At 44.4% G+C, this 14,389-nt stretch overlaps 1 long non-coding RNA gene and 1 pseudogene across 2 annotated transcripts in view; both read right to left on the bottom strand.

Moving 5' to 3' along the window:
• Positions 1-1,507: 1,507 nt before the first annotated feature.
• LOC141988575 (olfactory receptor 5AR1-like) lies at positions 1,508-2,991 on the bottom strand (annotated as a pseudogene).
• Positions 2,992-3,455: 464 nt separating this feature from the next.
• Positions 3,456-14,389, bottom strand: part of LOC141988607 (uncharacterized) — a 28,591-nt gene continuing 17,657 nt past the window's right edge. For both annotated transcript variants that reach the window (XR_012639778.1, XR_012639777.1), the window contains 3 exons: positions 13,008-13,079; positions 4,445-4,527; positions 3,456-3,747 (listed from right to left, as the gene is read on the bottom strand). This is a non-coding gene — a long non-coding RNA (uncharacterized LOC141988607). The remainder of the gene's footprint in view (positions 3,748-4,444; positions 4,528-13,007; positions 13,080-14,389) is intronic.

Genomic DNA, 14,389 nt, shown 5'->3' with positions numbered 1-14,389 from the left:
CTCAAACCTCTGGACTATGGACTTTTACTAATGGGAACATTCTAACACAGGGACTGAGGACTGGTATGGAGGCAACCAGAGACTTGACTTAAGCCAGCAGTTTATTCAATCACTTCTACAAGCCTGAACTAAGAACTTGCAATTATTATATGTATTTGATTCCTTTAATCAGTTTTAACTCCCTTTCTTTCTTTCTTTCTTTCTTTCTTTCTTTCTTTCTTTCTTTCTGTAAATAAACCTTTGATTTTAGATACCAAAGGATTGGCAACACCATGATTTTTGTGTAAGATCTGGGTTGTATATTGACCTGGGTGTGTACTGAGGGAGGAGACTAGATGGGTGCAACAGTGGAGTTAGGCAGGGTCTTGAAGGGGAGGAGGTATCTGACTTTACTGCATGAGATACAGGGAGGCCAGTACAGGGATGTAAAGAAGTGAGAGACATGACCAGAGCAGCAGGGGAGTTTAGCAGTTATGCTTTGGCTGGGCTGAGGGAGAGGGAGGGGAGAGGCAGCAAGTCCAGCGAGGCGGCAGCCGCAGGAGTGTAGGGGAGAGATGACCAAGGCAAGGAGCAGGGTTGAGTGGTGGTGGGGAGGGGCAGTGATGGAGAACAGACAGGCTTTAACCACAGCCTGTGTGAGGGGGGATGTGGGCGGACAAAACAGCAACATGAAGGCTGCAAGGCTAAGGGAGGTCTGGGACAAAGGAGTGAAAGCAGGAGGGGATGAAGGCAGCAGGACCTGACTGTCATGAAACATATTCTCCTTTGTCTCCTGTTGGCCCAGGGCAGACAGGAGGGTAAATTCCTCAGGCCTGTGAAGTGCTTTGAGCTCCTCAGAAGGGAAGTGCTCTAGGAAGGCAGGGCATTCTGGGTCAGGGACTGAGGCTGCATCCAGGCCCTTCTCCCCACCCGCCTTCATCAGGATAATCCTGCTGGCTGCTTAAGAGATCCCCGAAGTTTTAGCTTGTACGGTGTGATTGGTTGGCTCCACAATCAATTACAAACCTCGCAGGGAATTACCAAGGCCTTGTTGGGCAGAACCCCATTGATTTTGGTAAACCAACCAAAAAAAAAAAATCAGAAAAAAGGCAAAACCTGATTTCTACTGGTGGAAGTGAGAGGAAAATGAGGCCCACAGAGTAGCCCAACGCCTGGAACCCTCTTGCTGCTGCCTACACGTAACACGAACAGCAGCCTGATGTGCTCACCCCCTCGCTGAGTGCACAACAGAGCATACCACCCTCTAACTGGCTTGTTGCCGTGTGTGACAGTTCCTGGTGTGACTCCCAAGAGACTGAACTGGAGAACTGAAGAGCCACAAGCATGAGCTACGACAGCGTGAGGTAAAGCTCCACGGCTGGGGGCTGTAACAACTCAGAACCTTTTGCAGAAGGTCAAAATGGGGCACACGTAAGTGACAGCACACACTCGCCAGTCGATTACACAGAAAAGAAACAGTGAGTGGTACAAACTGCATCAAAGACAGTAGAAACTTGATCATGCCCCAGCTTTATTGAACTTTAAATCAGCATGATAATAGGATTTAATGTTAAGTCTAGATAATATTTAGTCCTGCCTTGACTGCAGGGAACTGGACTAGATGGCGTCTCGAGGTCACTGCCCGTCCTATGATTCTATGATCATCATCCAACCACTAAAGAATCATTAATTGTTCGGTATACCACTTTTCTCAGGGCATGTTTCACCTCCTTGTTACTCAGGCTGTAGATGAGGGGGTTCAGCATGGGGATCACAAGGGTGTAGAACATGGACACCACTTTGTCCTGATCTGATGAGTTGCCGGATGTGGGCCGTAAATACATAAAGAACAGAGTCCCATACAATATGCTGACGGCCGTCAAGTGGGAGGCGCAGGTGGAGAAGGCTTTGCGCCTGGCTTCCGTAGACCAGATCCTCAAGATGTTGAGGATAATATAAATGAAGGAGACGAGGATGATCAGGACAGTACTCGATGCAGTTACAGCAGCAAAGATGAAATGCACTCTGCTATCCATGTGAGTGCTGGATCAGGAGAGCTTCTGGAGTGGGGGATGTCACAAAAGAAGTGATCGATGATGTTGGGACCACAGAAGGACAGGCTGAACAAAGAGCCTGTGTGCAGAACGGCATTGACACAGGTGTAGAAGTATGATGCAGCTACCAGCTGGACACAGGCTTTCTTTGACATGATAATAGTATACAGCAGCGGTTTGCGTATAGCTATGAATCGATCATACGCCATCACGGCCAGAAGCAAAGCCTCAACATGTGCACAGAGAGAGAGAAAGAAAAATTGCATGGCGCACCCAGCAAAGGAAATGGCTTTACACTCTGCTAAGAAGTTCACCAGAGCCCGAGGGGCAATAACAGAGGAGTAAACAGTATCTATAAAGGACAAGTTGAAAAGGAAAAAGTACATGGGGGTGTGTAGCTGGGACTCAGCTATGATTAATGCGATCATCCCGAGATTCCCCACCTGGATGGCAATGTAGATAACCAAAAATGCCACAAAGTGGATGATTTGTAGCTGTGGACTGCTTGTGAACCCTAGGAGGATGAACTCAGTCACCCCAGTGTGATTTCCCTGCATTATATTTTCCAGATATGGTCTATGCTGCTGGGGGATACATAAATAATAAATCAACGGTGATACTTATTATTGAAGAGGAGCCAAGTTGGGGTGGAAGGTGGGTGCCGCCATCTAGACACACAGAAGCAAGTCAAGATAGACAAGCCAAGTTATATCATGCCTACATTAATTTCTCTTAATAAAATTTCATGTCACTGGGGAATTCCCAAGTTTTTTCTTCCTTAAAATAAAATAAAATAAAACAAAGGCAAATGGGAAGAAAAAATATTTAAAAGAATTTGCTGTGCATTTCAGCATTTCAAAAGTCAGCTAGCTTGGAACCCATCGACAATTGCAGATATATCTCCAAGTCAGTACTTTTGAAATACCTATTACAAGTCTGGCAATTGTAAATATAACTTAATTGATATGGAAATAAATAGCCAGGCATTGCTGCAACAATCTGACCTGCAGTACGGAAGTGCATGGAGTGGTAGAAAATCAGCCTTATATTAGAGCTCTAGCATCCTTCCATAATTAAACCATTCATTAGGAACCTTGCTATTTTACAAGTCAATTCAAACCATGAATTTAGAATAAAGTCTCTGATGAAATTAAATAAACACCATTCGTGCTGAAATTAATAAGAATAATATTCACAGTGAGGAAGTGTATATTAACTGAGGATATATGAATGAACAGAAGAATCAAGCAAAGGGAGGCTGAATGAAAACTATGGGTGAGACCCTCACCTCTGCTCTGGCCCCTCACATCACCTTAAAACTGGAAATCGGAGGCAGCAAGTGAGCTTGGGACAAGCTTCCACCTCAAGAGGAAAGGACCCTATTAAACACCAGCTAAAACATCCGTGGAGCGATCTACCCATCCCATGCTCATTTTGCAGTAGCTGATCTTCCTATACACGGTAGCAATGTTAATCTCTCTTGCTTATTCAGAATGATTGGAGAAAGTTGGAGGACCATCCTGTTCTTCTCAGAAGATATTTTGGAAGCGAAGACGTTAAGAGTTTCACACTGAATACGCACCTCGCATCCACCTAGACAGTCACAATGAGACAAATTGGGAAGTGCTGGTCAGACAACATTCAAGCACGTTTCCCTTAGAAGTCAGATGGGTCCCCATGTGCATGTTCTTCCACTTCAAGTTGCCAATAAAATCTGAAACATATAAGAGATATTTACTTTCATTGTATTATGAGTGTGACTCCACCCTGAACCTGAAAGACCTTCCACGGGGGCAGAGAATGGTGTGTTGGGGAAGCCAGTGCAGCCAGTTCCATATTGCAGTGTCTTTAAAGAGAGATCTTCTCTTGCCAGGGATGTTGATCAGGAGTAGTTCACCAGCACAAAATCCTCACTAAGGAATTTTAAATGAAAACACGTTATGTTCAAAGAAATTAACCACATTTTTAGAAAAATCCCTTACAACTTGATTCTTTGCAACCAACAGGGTGTTTTGATCTTACTATTGTCTCTTTCCTTTGCACAAAGTACACCCTAACTTAGCTCATGCAAGCACAGTGGGCCAGATCGTCAGTCGGTGTTAATCACTGTAGCTCTATTGAGGTTGATGGAGCTTGTCAACCTGTCTGGAGTGGCTCACGACCATGAGTGCCAAATTCAAGGTAGACTGTTACTCACAAACCCCAGATTGGTTGTGTGTTCTATAATTCTCTTTCACCAACCAAGTACCAAGGGTGAACTCCTCAGGAACTATAATAGCCTTAAATGGAGTCACAGAGAGATCTCTCCAGTGCTGTGGTGTATCTTGCCACCCAGGCAAGCCTGTCTTTGTGATGGATGGTCCCTTATAAGAAAAATTACAATGATATTCCGGTTACTTCCAGTCCCTTACCCCAGGTCAGTTGCTCCTCAGATCTCAAACTACAGACAAGACTTGTAGTCAATCCTATAATAAACTAATTGAAGGTTTATTATCTAGGAAAAAGAAACAAGAGGGTTATTTACAAGGTTAAAGCAGGTAAACATACACACTGAGTTACAGTCTTAGGTTCCAAAAATTAATAGAAGCTTCTGTAATGCGCAAGCTTTATATATCCTTTAGGGCTAATCCAAGCCAAGCAGCCTGGGAATCCCTTGCTTATGCTTAGAAATATTGCCCTCCCCAAATTCTTAGCAGCATACTGATGATAATTCCTCCTTGACAAGGATTTTTATACCCTTTCCCCAGTTTTCAAGCTGTGATGGGATGAGCATTTGTGCACATTCCCTCTTCCTGGGTTTAGAGAAAACAATCATCAAAGTCTTGGTTTGTCTGGCGTCAACGGCCTTCTTTTGTTGGGCAGATGACACCTCTTATGGTAAACTAGTATTTCACACTTGGTAACGCTTCCCTCCTGACTGTGGGGGTTTCCAGTTTCATAAGACACACTTTTACAGTAACAGAGCAAAACACTTCAATATTACCTTGTAACTGGGATACAGATATGTGAGATTTGCATGCCACAGTTCACAAGCACTTCATAACATTTCAACACAGCTCTATAAATCTAACACCTATTTTAACAGTATGAACACACAGGTGAACCATATTGGTTTCCAGCTGTGGATTTGTCAGTTTTCAGTGAGGCTGAGGGCTCCACGCATGAGCTGGCACCTGGTCCACCAGCTTCACAAAGTTATGCTGATCGACGCCACCTGAGGGTCTAGCCCAATATCCTTGAACAATCTCATGCAGCACTCAGGGTATTTCAGGCAGTCTGTCCCATTTTACTGCAAATTATTTAGTGAAAGAAAATCATTCCGGTGTCAAAGGAGTCAACATTTTGAGAAGAGAAAGCCAATCTTTTTCTCAGAAGACCGAATTGATTTTGTAGCTTTCTCCTGGAAATAGATCTCAAAAAGAATTATGATACTCACCCCAGTTTTTGTCCTATAATGTTAAAATTGCTTGTTGCAAGAAAGGGATCTCTCTTGCTGGAATTCAACTAGATCATGTAGAGTGTAGTTAGAGTCAGGGTGTATATATTTGGTCTTCCAGTGTTTGGGGGCAGAATCCCTCAGCGCTCTGAATCTCAGATCAGGCACAAACGGTATCATTAAAACACCATTTATGTCTCCTGGCACCAGGAGATAGCTAGTCACCGTTATACTGTCTTCAAATACTGTTCACGTTTTTGGAAATGATAATGCATCACTTTGTTCTTGTCCTCTCTTTTATGCAGTCCATAAATCTGAAAATCCTCCTAGGACTTCCAGTCAGGGATATACTTGGAAATGTTCATCACAATATTTTTTTCATTACTTTTTTTCCCGGAGAAAATAAGGTTTGTAGACTGATAGGGTGAGAATCCAATATTAGGACCTTTACAACAAGTTTCCATGCACAACTGAATGGGTGTTCAAGCAGTCAGTATTAAGGGGCATGTCAGAGAGGAGTAAAAGCCTGAGATTGGAGTAACAAGAGGGGCTATACATCAGGATTCAGGGGAACTTGCAGAGTCACTAGACCAGTCAGGACTGGGTTAGCTCAGGGTGCTGCATATCAAGTCTAAGCTAAGACATGCAGAGAGTCTGGGCCTAGAAGAGAGGGTGTGTCAATTAATTTGCTTTAGTAGAAGCATTGGTGGAGTGCCCAGTACTGCAAGAATAAGGGGCTATGGGTTGAGACGGAAGGTTATGGACAAAAGTGTGTCACAGTCCAGGGCAACAGTGCTTGTATTCCTCCTTGGTTGCTCAAGGGTACTCGCTCTCGGCTGCTTAAGTTAAGCCAACTGCTTTAAGTTACCACACAACCGTTTCTAGGCAGAGACATTTATTTTTAAGGTGAAAGCTTTGCTCAGAAAACATATTAAAAAACAATAGAAGAACCTGTCCACAGGCTGATAAGCTTGCCAGAGATCACCCAACTGCAGCAAGGGTGCCCAGGGGAGTCAACCCTTCAAAATCCCCTACAGAGTCATGTGACCACCATCCCATCTAATTTCTCTCTTTAGAACCTATGGGGAAGAGCTGTCACATCTCCCTTCTTACACTTGTTACCCAAAATCGTTGGATGCAAACCTGAGATCTGGTCCTCCCACCAGTTTCCAGGAATGGTGTTCCTTTGGACCCCACCCCCCTTTCAGGGATTAGCAGGGCCAGCAATGGGTTGAGGTTCAAGTATTATAAGGAACAGTTATTTGCTTCAAAGGGCGAAATAGGGTAGGGCTGCCTCACTATAAAGCAACTCTCAACCACACACTACTTTTAACAGCAGAGGGGTCAGGCAAGGGAGGGTCTCCAAACCTCTCCCATAGCCAAATTCCTTTCCCTGCCATTATGTTTTGATAACTGGGCCTGCAACTTTGTTCTAATTGTGATCTCTCCTGTAAAAAGTATATGAAACATTAGAAAATAATACTAGAATAACAAAACTTGTTGGCAAAATATTATAAACAGGTGCAAAAGAACTAGACAGAGAGACTAAATTAGGTCCATAACTCAAGGACTATGTTGAAATCATGCTTGGTAAAAACAGAAGATGTGGAACCAGAAATTAATAGAACAAAATCGGTATATCAGATATTAGGCCTAATTGGTGGCCAAAATAATGAGCGGATGGGCTATTCCACCCAACATTTCTTTTCTGGGTCCGGAGAGAAAGAGACTTTGGTGGGAACCTGGGGGTATATGAGGAGAGGGGCAGTCTAGCGGAAGACCACAGGAAGAGGATACTGGAGAGTGGGAAGCCTTAGGAACTGGGCACTGTAGCTGCCCCTCAGGTGAGCAGCTGTGCACAGGGACCTGACTGGTTTCCATTCAAGGTAGGATTCACGATGTGACGGAGAGACTGCCGAGACTCATCAAGCCCTTGGATCGCTACCCCTTCCTGCTTCTCCACGTGGGCACCAATGATACTGCCAAGAATGACCTTGAGCGGATCACTGTGGACTACATGGCTCTGGGAAAAAGGATAAAGGAGTTTGAGGTGCAAGTGGTCTTCTCGTCCATCCTCCCTGTGGAAGGAAAAGGCCTTGGTAGAGACCGTCGAATCGTGGAAGTCAATGAATGGCTATGCAGGTGGTGTTGGAGAGAAGGCTTTGGATTCTTTGACCATGGCATGGTGTTCCAAGAAGGAGGAGTGCTAGGCAGAGACGGGCTACACCTAACAAAGAGCGGGAAGAGCATCTTCGCAAGCAGGCTGGCTAACCTAGTGAGGAGGGCTTTAAACTAAGTTCACCGGGGGAAGGAGACCAAAGCCCTCAGGTAAGTGGGGAAGTGGGATACCAGGAGGAAACACAAGCAGGAGCACGCGAGAGGGCAGGGCTCCTGCCTCATACTGAGAAAAGAGGGACGATCAGCGAGTTATCTCAAGTGCCTATACACAAATGCAAGAAGCCTGGGAAACAAGCAGGGAGAACTGGAAGTCCTGGCACAGTCAAGGAATTATGATGTGATTGGAATAACAGAGACTTGGTGGAATAACTCACATGACTGGAGTACTGTCACGGATGGATACAAACTGTTCAGGAAGGACAGGCAGGGCAGAAAAGGTGGGGGAGTTGCACTGTATGTAAGGGAGCAGTATGACTGCTCAGAGCTCAAGTATGAAACTGCAGAAAAACCTGAGTGTCTCTGGATTAAGTTTAGAAGCGTGAGCAACAAGGGTGATGTCGTGGTGGGAGTCTGCTATAGACCACCGGACCAGGGGGATGAAGTGGACGAGGCTTTCTTTCGGCAACTCATGGAAGTTACTAGATAGCAGGCCCTGGTTCTCATGGGAGACTTCAATCACCCTGATATCTGCTGGGAGAGCAATACAGAGGTGCACAGACAATCCAAGAAGTTTTTGGAAAGGGTAGGGGACAATTTCCTGGTGCAAGTGCTGGAGGAACCAACTAGGGGCAGAGCTCTTCTTGACCTGCTGCTCACAAACCGGGAAGAATTAGTAGGGGAAGCAAAAGTGGATGGGAACCTGGGAGGCAGTGACCATGAGATGGTTGAGTTCAGGATCCTGACACAGGGAAGAAAGGAGAGCAGCAGAATACAGAGCCTGGACTTCAGAAAAGCAGACTTTGACAACCTCAGGGAACTGATGGGCAGGATCCCCTGGGAGAATAACATGAGGGGGAAAGGAGTCCAGGAGAGCTGGCTGTATTTTAAAGAATCTTTATTGAGGTTACAGGGACAAACCATCCCGACGTGTAGAAAGAATTGTAAATATGGCAGGCGACCAGCTTGGCTTAACAGTGAAATCCTTGCTGATCTTGAACACAAAAAAGAAGCTTACAAGAAGTGGAAGATTGGACAAATGACCAGGAAAGAGTATAAAAATATTGCTCGGGCATGCAGGAGTGAAATCAGGAAGGCCAAATCACACCTGTAGTTGCAGCTAGCAAGAGATGTTAAGAGTAAAAAGAAGGGTTTCTTCAGGTATGTTAGCAACAGGAAGAAAGTCAAGGAAAGTGTGGGCCCCTTACTGAATGATGGAGGCAACCTAGTGACAGAGGATGTGGAAAAAGCTAATGTACTCAATGCTTTTTTTGCCTCTGTCTTCACGAACAAGGTCAGCTCCCAGACTACTGCACTGGGAAGCACACCATGGGGAGGAGGTGACCAGCCCGCTGTGGAGAAAGAAGGGGTTCGGGACTATTTAGAAAAGCTGGGCGAGCACAAGTCCATGGGGCCGGATGTGCTGCATCCGAGAGTGGTAAAGGAGTTGGCGGATGTCATTGCAGAGCTATTGGCCATTATTTTTGAAAACTCATGGTGATCCGGGGAAGTCCCGGACGACTGGAAAAAGGCTAATGTAGTGCCCATCTTTAAAAAAGGGAAGGAGGAGAATCCTGGGAACTACAGGCCAGTCAGCCTCACCTCAGTCCCTGGAAAAATCATGGAGCAGGTCCTCAAGGAGTCAATTCTGAAGCACTTAGAGGAGAGGAAAGTGATCAGGAACAGTCAGCATGGATTCACCAAGGGCAAGTCATGCCTGATTAATCTAATTGCCTTCTATGACGAGATAACTGGCTCTGTGGATGAGGGGAAAGCAGTGGATGTGTTGTTCCTTGACTTTAGCAAAGCTTTTGACACGGTCTCCCACAGTATTCTTGCCAGCAAGTTAAAGAAGTATGGGCTGGATGAATGTACTATAAGGTGAATAGAAAGTTGGCTAGATTGTCGGGCTCAACGGGTAGTGATCAATGGCTCCATGTCTAGTTGGCAGCCGGTATCTAGTGGAGTGCCCCAAGGGTCGGTCCTGGGGCCGGTTTTGTTCAATATCTTCATAAATGATCTAGAGGATGGCGTGGATTGCACCCTCAGCAAGTTTGCAGATGACACTAAACTGGGAAGAGAGGTAGATACGCTGGAGAGTAGGGATAGGATACAGAGGGCCCTAGACAAATTAGAGGATTGGGCCAAAAGAAATCTGATGAGGTTCAACAAGGACAAGTGCAGAGTCCTGCACTTAGGATGGAAGAACCCCATGCACCGCTACAAACTAGGGACTGAATGGCTCGACAGCAGTTCTGCAGAAAAGGACCTAGGGGTTACAGTGGATGAGAAGCTGGATATGAGTCAACAGTGTGCCCTTGTCGCCAAGAAGGCCAATGGCATTTTGGGATGTATAAGTAGGGGCATTGCTAGCAGATCGAGGGACGTGATTGTTCCCCTCTATTCAACATTGGTGAGGCCTCATCTGGAGTACTGTGTCCAGTTTTGGGCCCCACACTACAAGAAGGATGTGGAAAAATTGGAAAACGTCCAGCGGAGGGCAACAAAAATGATGAGGGGACTGGAACACATGAGTTATGAGGAGAGGCTGAAGGAACTGGGATTGTTTAGTGTGTGGTAGAGAAGAATGAGGGGGGATTTGATAGCTGCTTTCAACTACCTGAAAGGGGGTTCCAAAGAGGACGGATCTAGACTTTTCTCAGTGGTAGCTGATGACAGAACAAGGAGCAATGGTCTGAAGTTGCACTGGGGGAGGTTTAGGTTGGATATTAGGAAAAACTTTTTCACTAGGAGGGTGGTGAAATACTGGAATGGGTTACCTAGGGAGGTGGTGGAATCTCCTTCCTTAGACATTTTTAAGGTCAGGCTTGACAAAGCCCTGGCTGGGATGATTTACTTGGGGATTGGTCCTGCTTTGAGCAGGGGGTTGGACTAGATGACCTCCTGAGGTCCCTTCCAACCCTGATATTCTATGATTCTATGATTAAGTTCTGTAGGTAAGAGAGACAAACATCTGAGCCACATAGAGCTCTTCCTCAGGCCTGGGAAAGGTACTCTGAGCATCACCGTTAAATGCCAGGTGGAACAGACCCTTTGTCTTCAGGGACACTGAAATCAATCAGGTTCTTAAAAGAAGAACTTAATTTATAAAGAAAAAAATGGAAAAGAATCACACCTGCAAAATCAGGAGGTAAGGTAAATTTGTGGGCTAATAAAAAGATTTATAACACAGAGGATTCCCAGCTCTCTGGCCTGTCTTATACAGAAGGTTAGACCGGATGATCACAGTGGTCCCTTCTGGCCATGAAATCTATGAGTCCATGAGTTAGCAGGAAGGAAGGGGGGAGTAACAACAACAGGATGTTTTAATGCAAACTGTCTTAGAGCAGAGCTGTATGCAGTGTAGTTCTGGCCATGTTGGCCCCAGCATATTAGAGAGAAAATGTGGATGGTTTACTATTTTCCTTTGGACGAACTTCTTTTGGAGAGAGAAACAAGTTTTCAAGCCAAACAGAGCTCGTCTTCAGGTCTGGGAAAGGTACTTGAATGGTCCATTACAATACGTGCTAGCAATTTACGACAAGCAATCTGTTCCACCTGGCATTTAACAGTGATGCTCAGAGTACCTTTCCCAGGCCTCAGGAAGAGCTCTATGTGGCTCAGATGTTTGTCTCTCTTTCCTACAGAACTTAATCATAGAATATCAGGGTTGGAAGGGACCTCAGGAGGTCATCTAGTCCAACCCCCTGCTCAAAGCAGGACCAATCCCCAAGTAAATCATCCCAGCCAGGGCTTTGTCAAGGCTGACCTTATAAACCTCTAAGGAAGGAGATTCCACCACCTCCCTAGGTAACCCATTCCAGTGCTTCACCACTCTCCTAGTGAAAAAGTTTTTCCTAATATCCAACCTAAACCTCCCCCACTGCAACTTCAGACCATTGCTCCTCGTTCTGTCATCAGCTACCACTGAGAACAGTCTAGATCCATCCTCTTTGGAACCCCCTTTCAGGTAGTTGAAAGCAGCTATCAAATCCCCCCTCATTCTTCTCTTCCACAGACTAAACAATCCCAGTTCCCTCAGCCTCTCCTCGTAAGTCATGTGCTCCAGCCTCCTAATCATTTTTGTTGCTCTCCGCTGGACATTTTCCAATTTTTCCACATCCTTCTTGTAGTGTGGGGCCCAAAACTGGACACAGTACTCCAGATGAGGCCTCACCAATGTCGAATAGAGGGGAACGATCACGTCCCTCGATCTGCTGGCAATGCCCCTACTTATACAGCCCAAAATGTCGTTAGCCTTCTTGGCAACAAGGGCACACTGTTGACTCATATCCAGCTTCTCGTCCACTGTAACCCCTAGGTCCTTTTCTGCAGAACTGCTGTCGAGCCATTCGGTCCCTAGTCTGTAGCAGTGCATGGGATTCTTCCATCCTAAGTGCAGGACTCTGCACTTGTCCTTGTTGAACCGCATCAGATTTCTTTTGGCCCAATCCTCGAATCTCTTATTTTCAGTTACTGATAACTTTTCCAAACCTTAACCACTTAGGCCGAAATTTTCCATGCTCGGTCTGCATGGAACCTCTGCTGGCTGAATTATTATAAAAAATATAAGGAAAATGGGTCAGCTATTTCCAATAATGGGACTATGAAAAATAAGCTGATTTACAATTGTTAAAACTTCTCTTCTTCCCCCAAACCATTTATTTGAAGAGCTCTAATCCCTTTGTGCTTTGGAGCGGGGACTTTATATTTGTCAGGGGATAATCGTGGGGTGTCAGAAAGATGTCTTTTCCTGTCAACCATAAAAATTCACCCAGATTTATTTGAGTTATATGCATCTGGAAATCACCACTTGTAGCTCAATGGAACTTGTCAGAGGTTTGCTGCTAAATTTTCTGGACATTCCATCTGCACTGAGCATACTCCAGCCCCACTGACCTTCCACTGCACCGGGCATGCTTATGTACCCTATAGAGTTTCCTAAATGCCAATATGAGCTTGCTCCTTAGACCCACATGATTTCTTGTATGCCCCTTTGTCTGCATTGAGTATGTTTTCCAGCCCCACAGAGGTAGCGCTCCAAAGAGAAAACAGCAACCGCAGCAACTTCAGTTCTAGCATTCCTTAACTCCTGAGTGCTTGACTTAGCAACCTCGCTGTTCTTTTGGCTTAGGGGTTTTTAAATGTGCATATAGTGTAATGTGAACTACAAGTACAGAAGGAAGAATTATAAGGAGAAATACCTTTTTGGAAGTCCTTTTCCACTGTCTCTGGGATATGCTGATTCTCTTCTTCTTTCCGCAGATTGAAAGAACCTTACACAAAATTTAAGAGGGAAATAATTATCAATAATTAATCACTAATTTTTCCCTACATATTCATATATTTATTAAAAATCTAGAAAAAGGGGTGAATGGTGAGGCAGCAGAATTTGCTGATGACACAAAATTATTTAGGTTAGAGAACTCCAGTGAAAATTCTGAGGAATTTCAGAAAGACGTAACTAAACTAGGTGAATGGGCAATGTGATGGCAAATGAAGTTTAATGTTAATAAATGCAAAGTAGCACACATTAAAAGGACAAATTTCCATTACTCATAAACCATACAGGTTTCTAAATCAACAGTATAAACAGAAGAAAGGAATCTAGGTATCACTAGGTACAGCTCACTGAAAACCCCAGTTCAACAAACAGCTGTGGTCCAAAAAAACTAACAAGATGTTAGGATGAATAAGGAATGGGATGGACAATAGTACATACCAAAAATATGATGTAGCTTCATCCAGAATATTGTACGCAGTACTGATCACCCCTTCTCTAAAAGGCTACTACAGAACTGGAGGGGTTTCAGAGAAGGGCAATGAAAATGATTAAAGTCTTGGAAAAAAGAGACCAAAAAGATTGGGATTTTTTTTAAATTTAGAAAGGAAATGAGTAAGAGGGGACATGATAAAAGTATAGAGTATAAAATAATGAATGGAATTGAAAAGGCAACCAAGAGCTTCTGTTCTCCTTGCCTCCTAACATAAGAACAAAGGGATGTTCAGGGAAAGGTAAAAAGAAAAGGAGTACTTGTGGCACCTTAGAGACTAACCAATTTATTTGAGCACAAGCTTTCGTGAGCTACAGCTCACTTCATCGGATGCATACTGTGGAAAATACAGAAGATGTTTTTATACACACAGACCATGAAAAAATGGGTATTTATCACAACAAAAGGTTTTCTCTCCCCCCACCCCACTCTCCTGCTGATAATAGCTTATGTAAAGTGATCACTCTCCTTACAATGTGTATGATAATCAAGGTGGGTCATTTCCAGCACAAATCCAGGATTTAACAAGAATGTCTGAGGAACAGTGGGGGGGGAAAGGAATAAACAAGGGGAAATAGGTTACTTTTTATAATGAATCAACCATTCCCAGTCTCTATTCAAGCCTAAGTTAATTGTATCCAATTTGCAAATTAATTCCAATTCAGCAGTCTCTCCTTGGAGTCTGTTTTCGAAGTTTTTTTTGTTGAAGGATAGTCACTTTGAGATCAGAAATCGAGTGACCAGAGAGATTGAAGGGTTCTCCGACTGGTTTATGAATGTTATAATTCTTGACATCTGATTTGTGTCCATTT

The sequence above is a fragment of the Natator depressus genome, chromosome 6 (assembly GCF_965152275.1).
Source record: "Natator depressus isolate rNatDep1 chromosome 6, rNatDep2.hap1, whole genome shotgun sequence".
Classification (NCBI taxonomy): domain Eukaryota; kingdom Metazoa; phylum Chordata; order Testudines; family Cheloniidae; genus Natator; species Natator depressus.
This window is presented reverse-complemented; position numbering and strand designations above follow the sequence as displayed.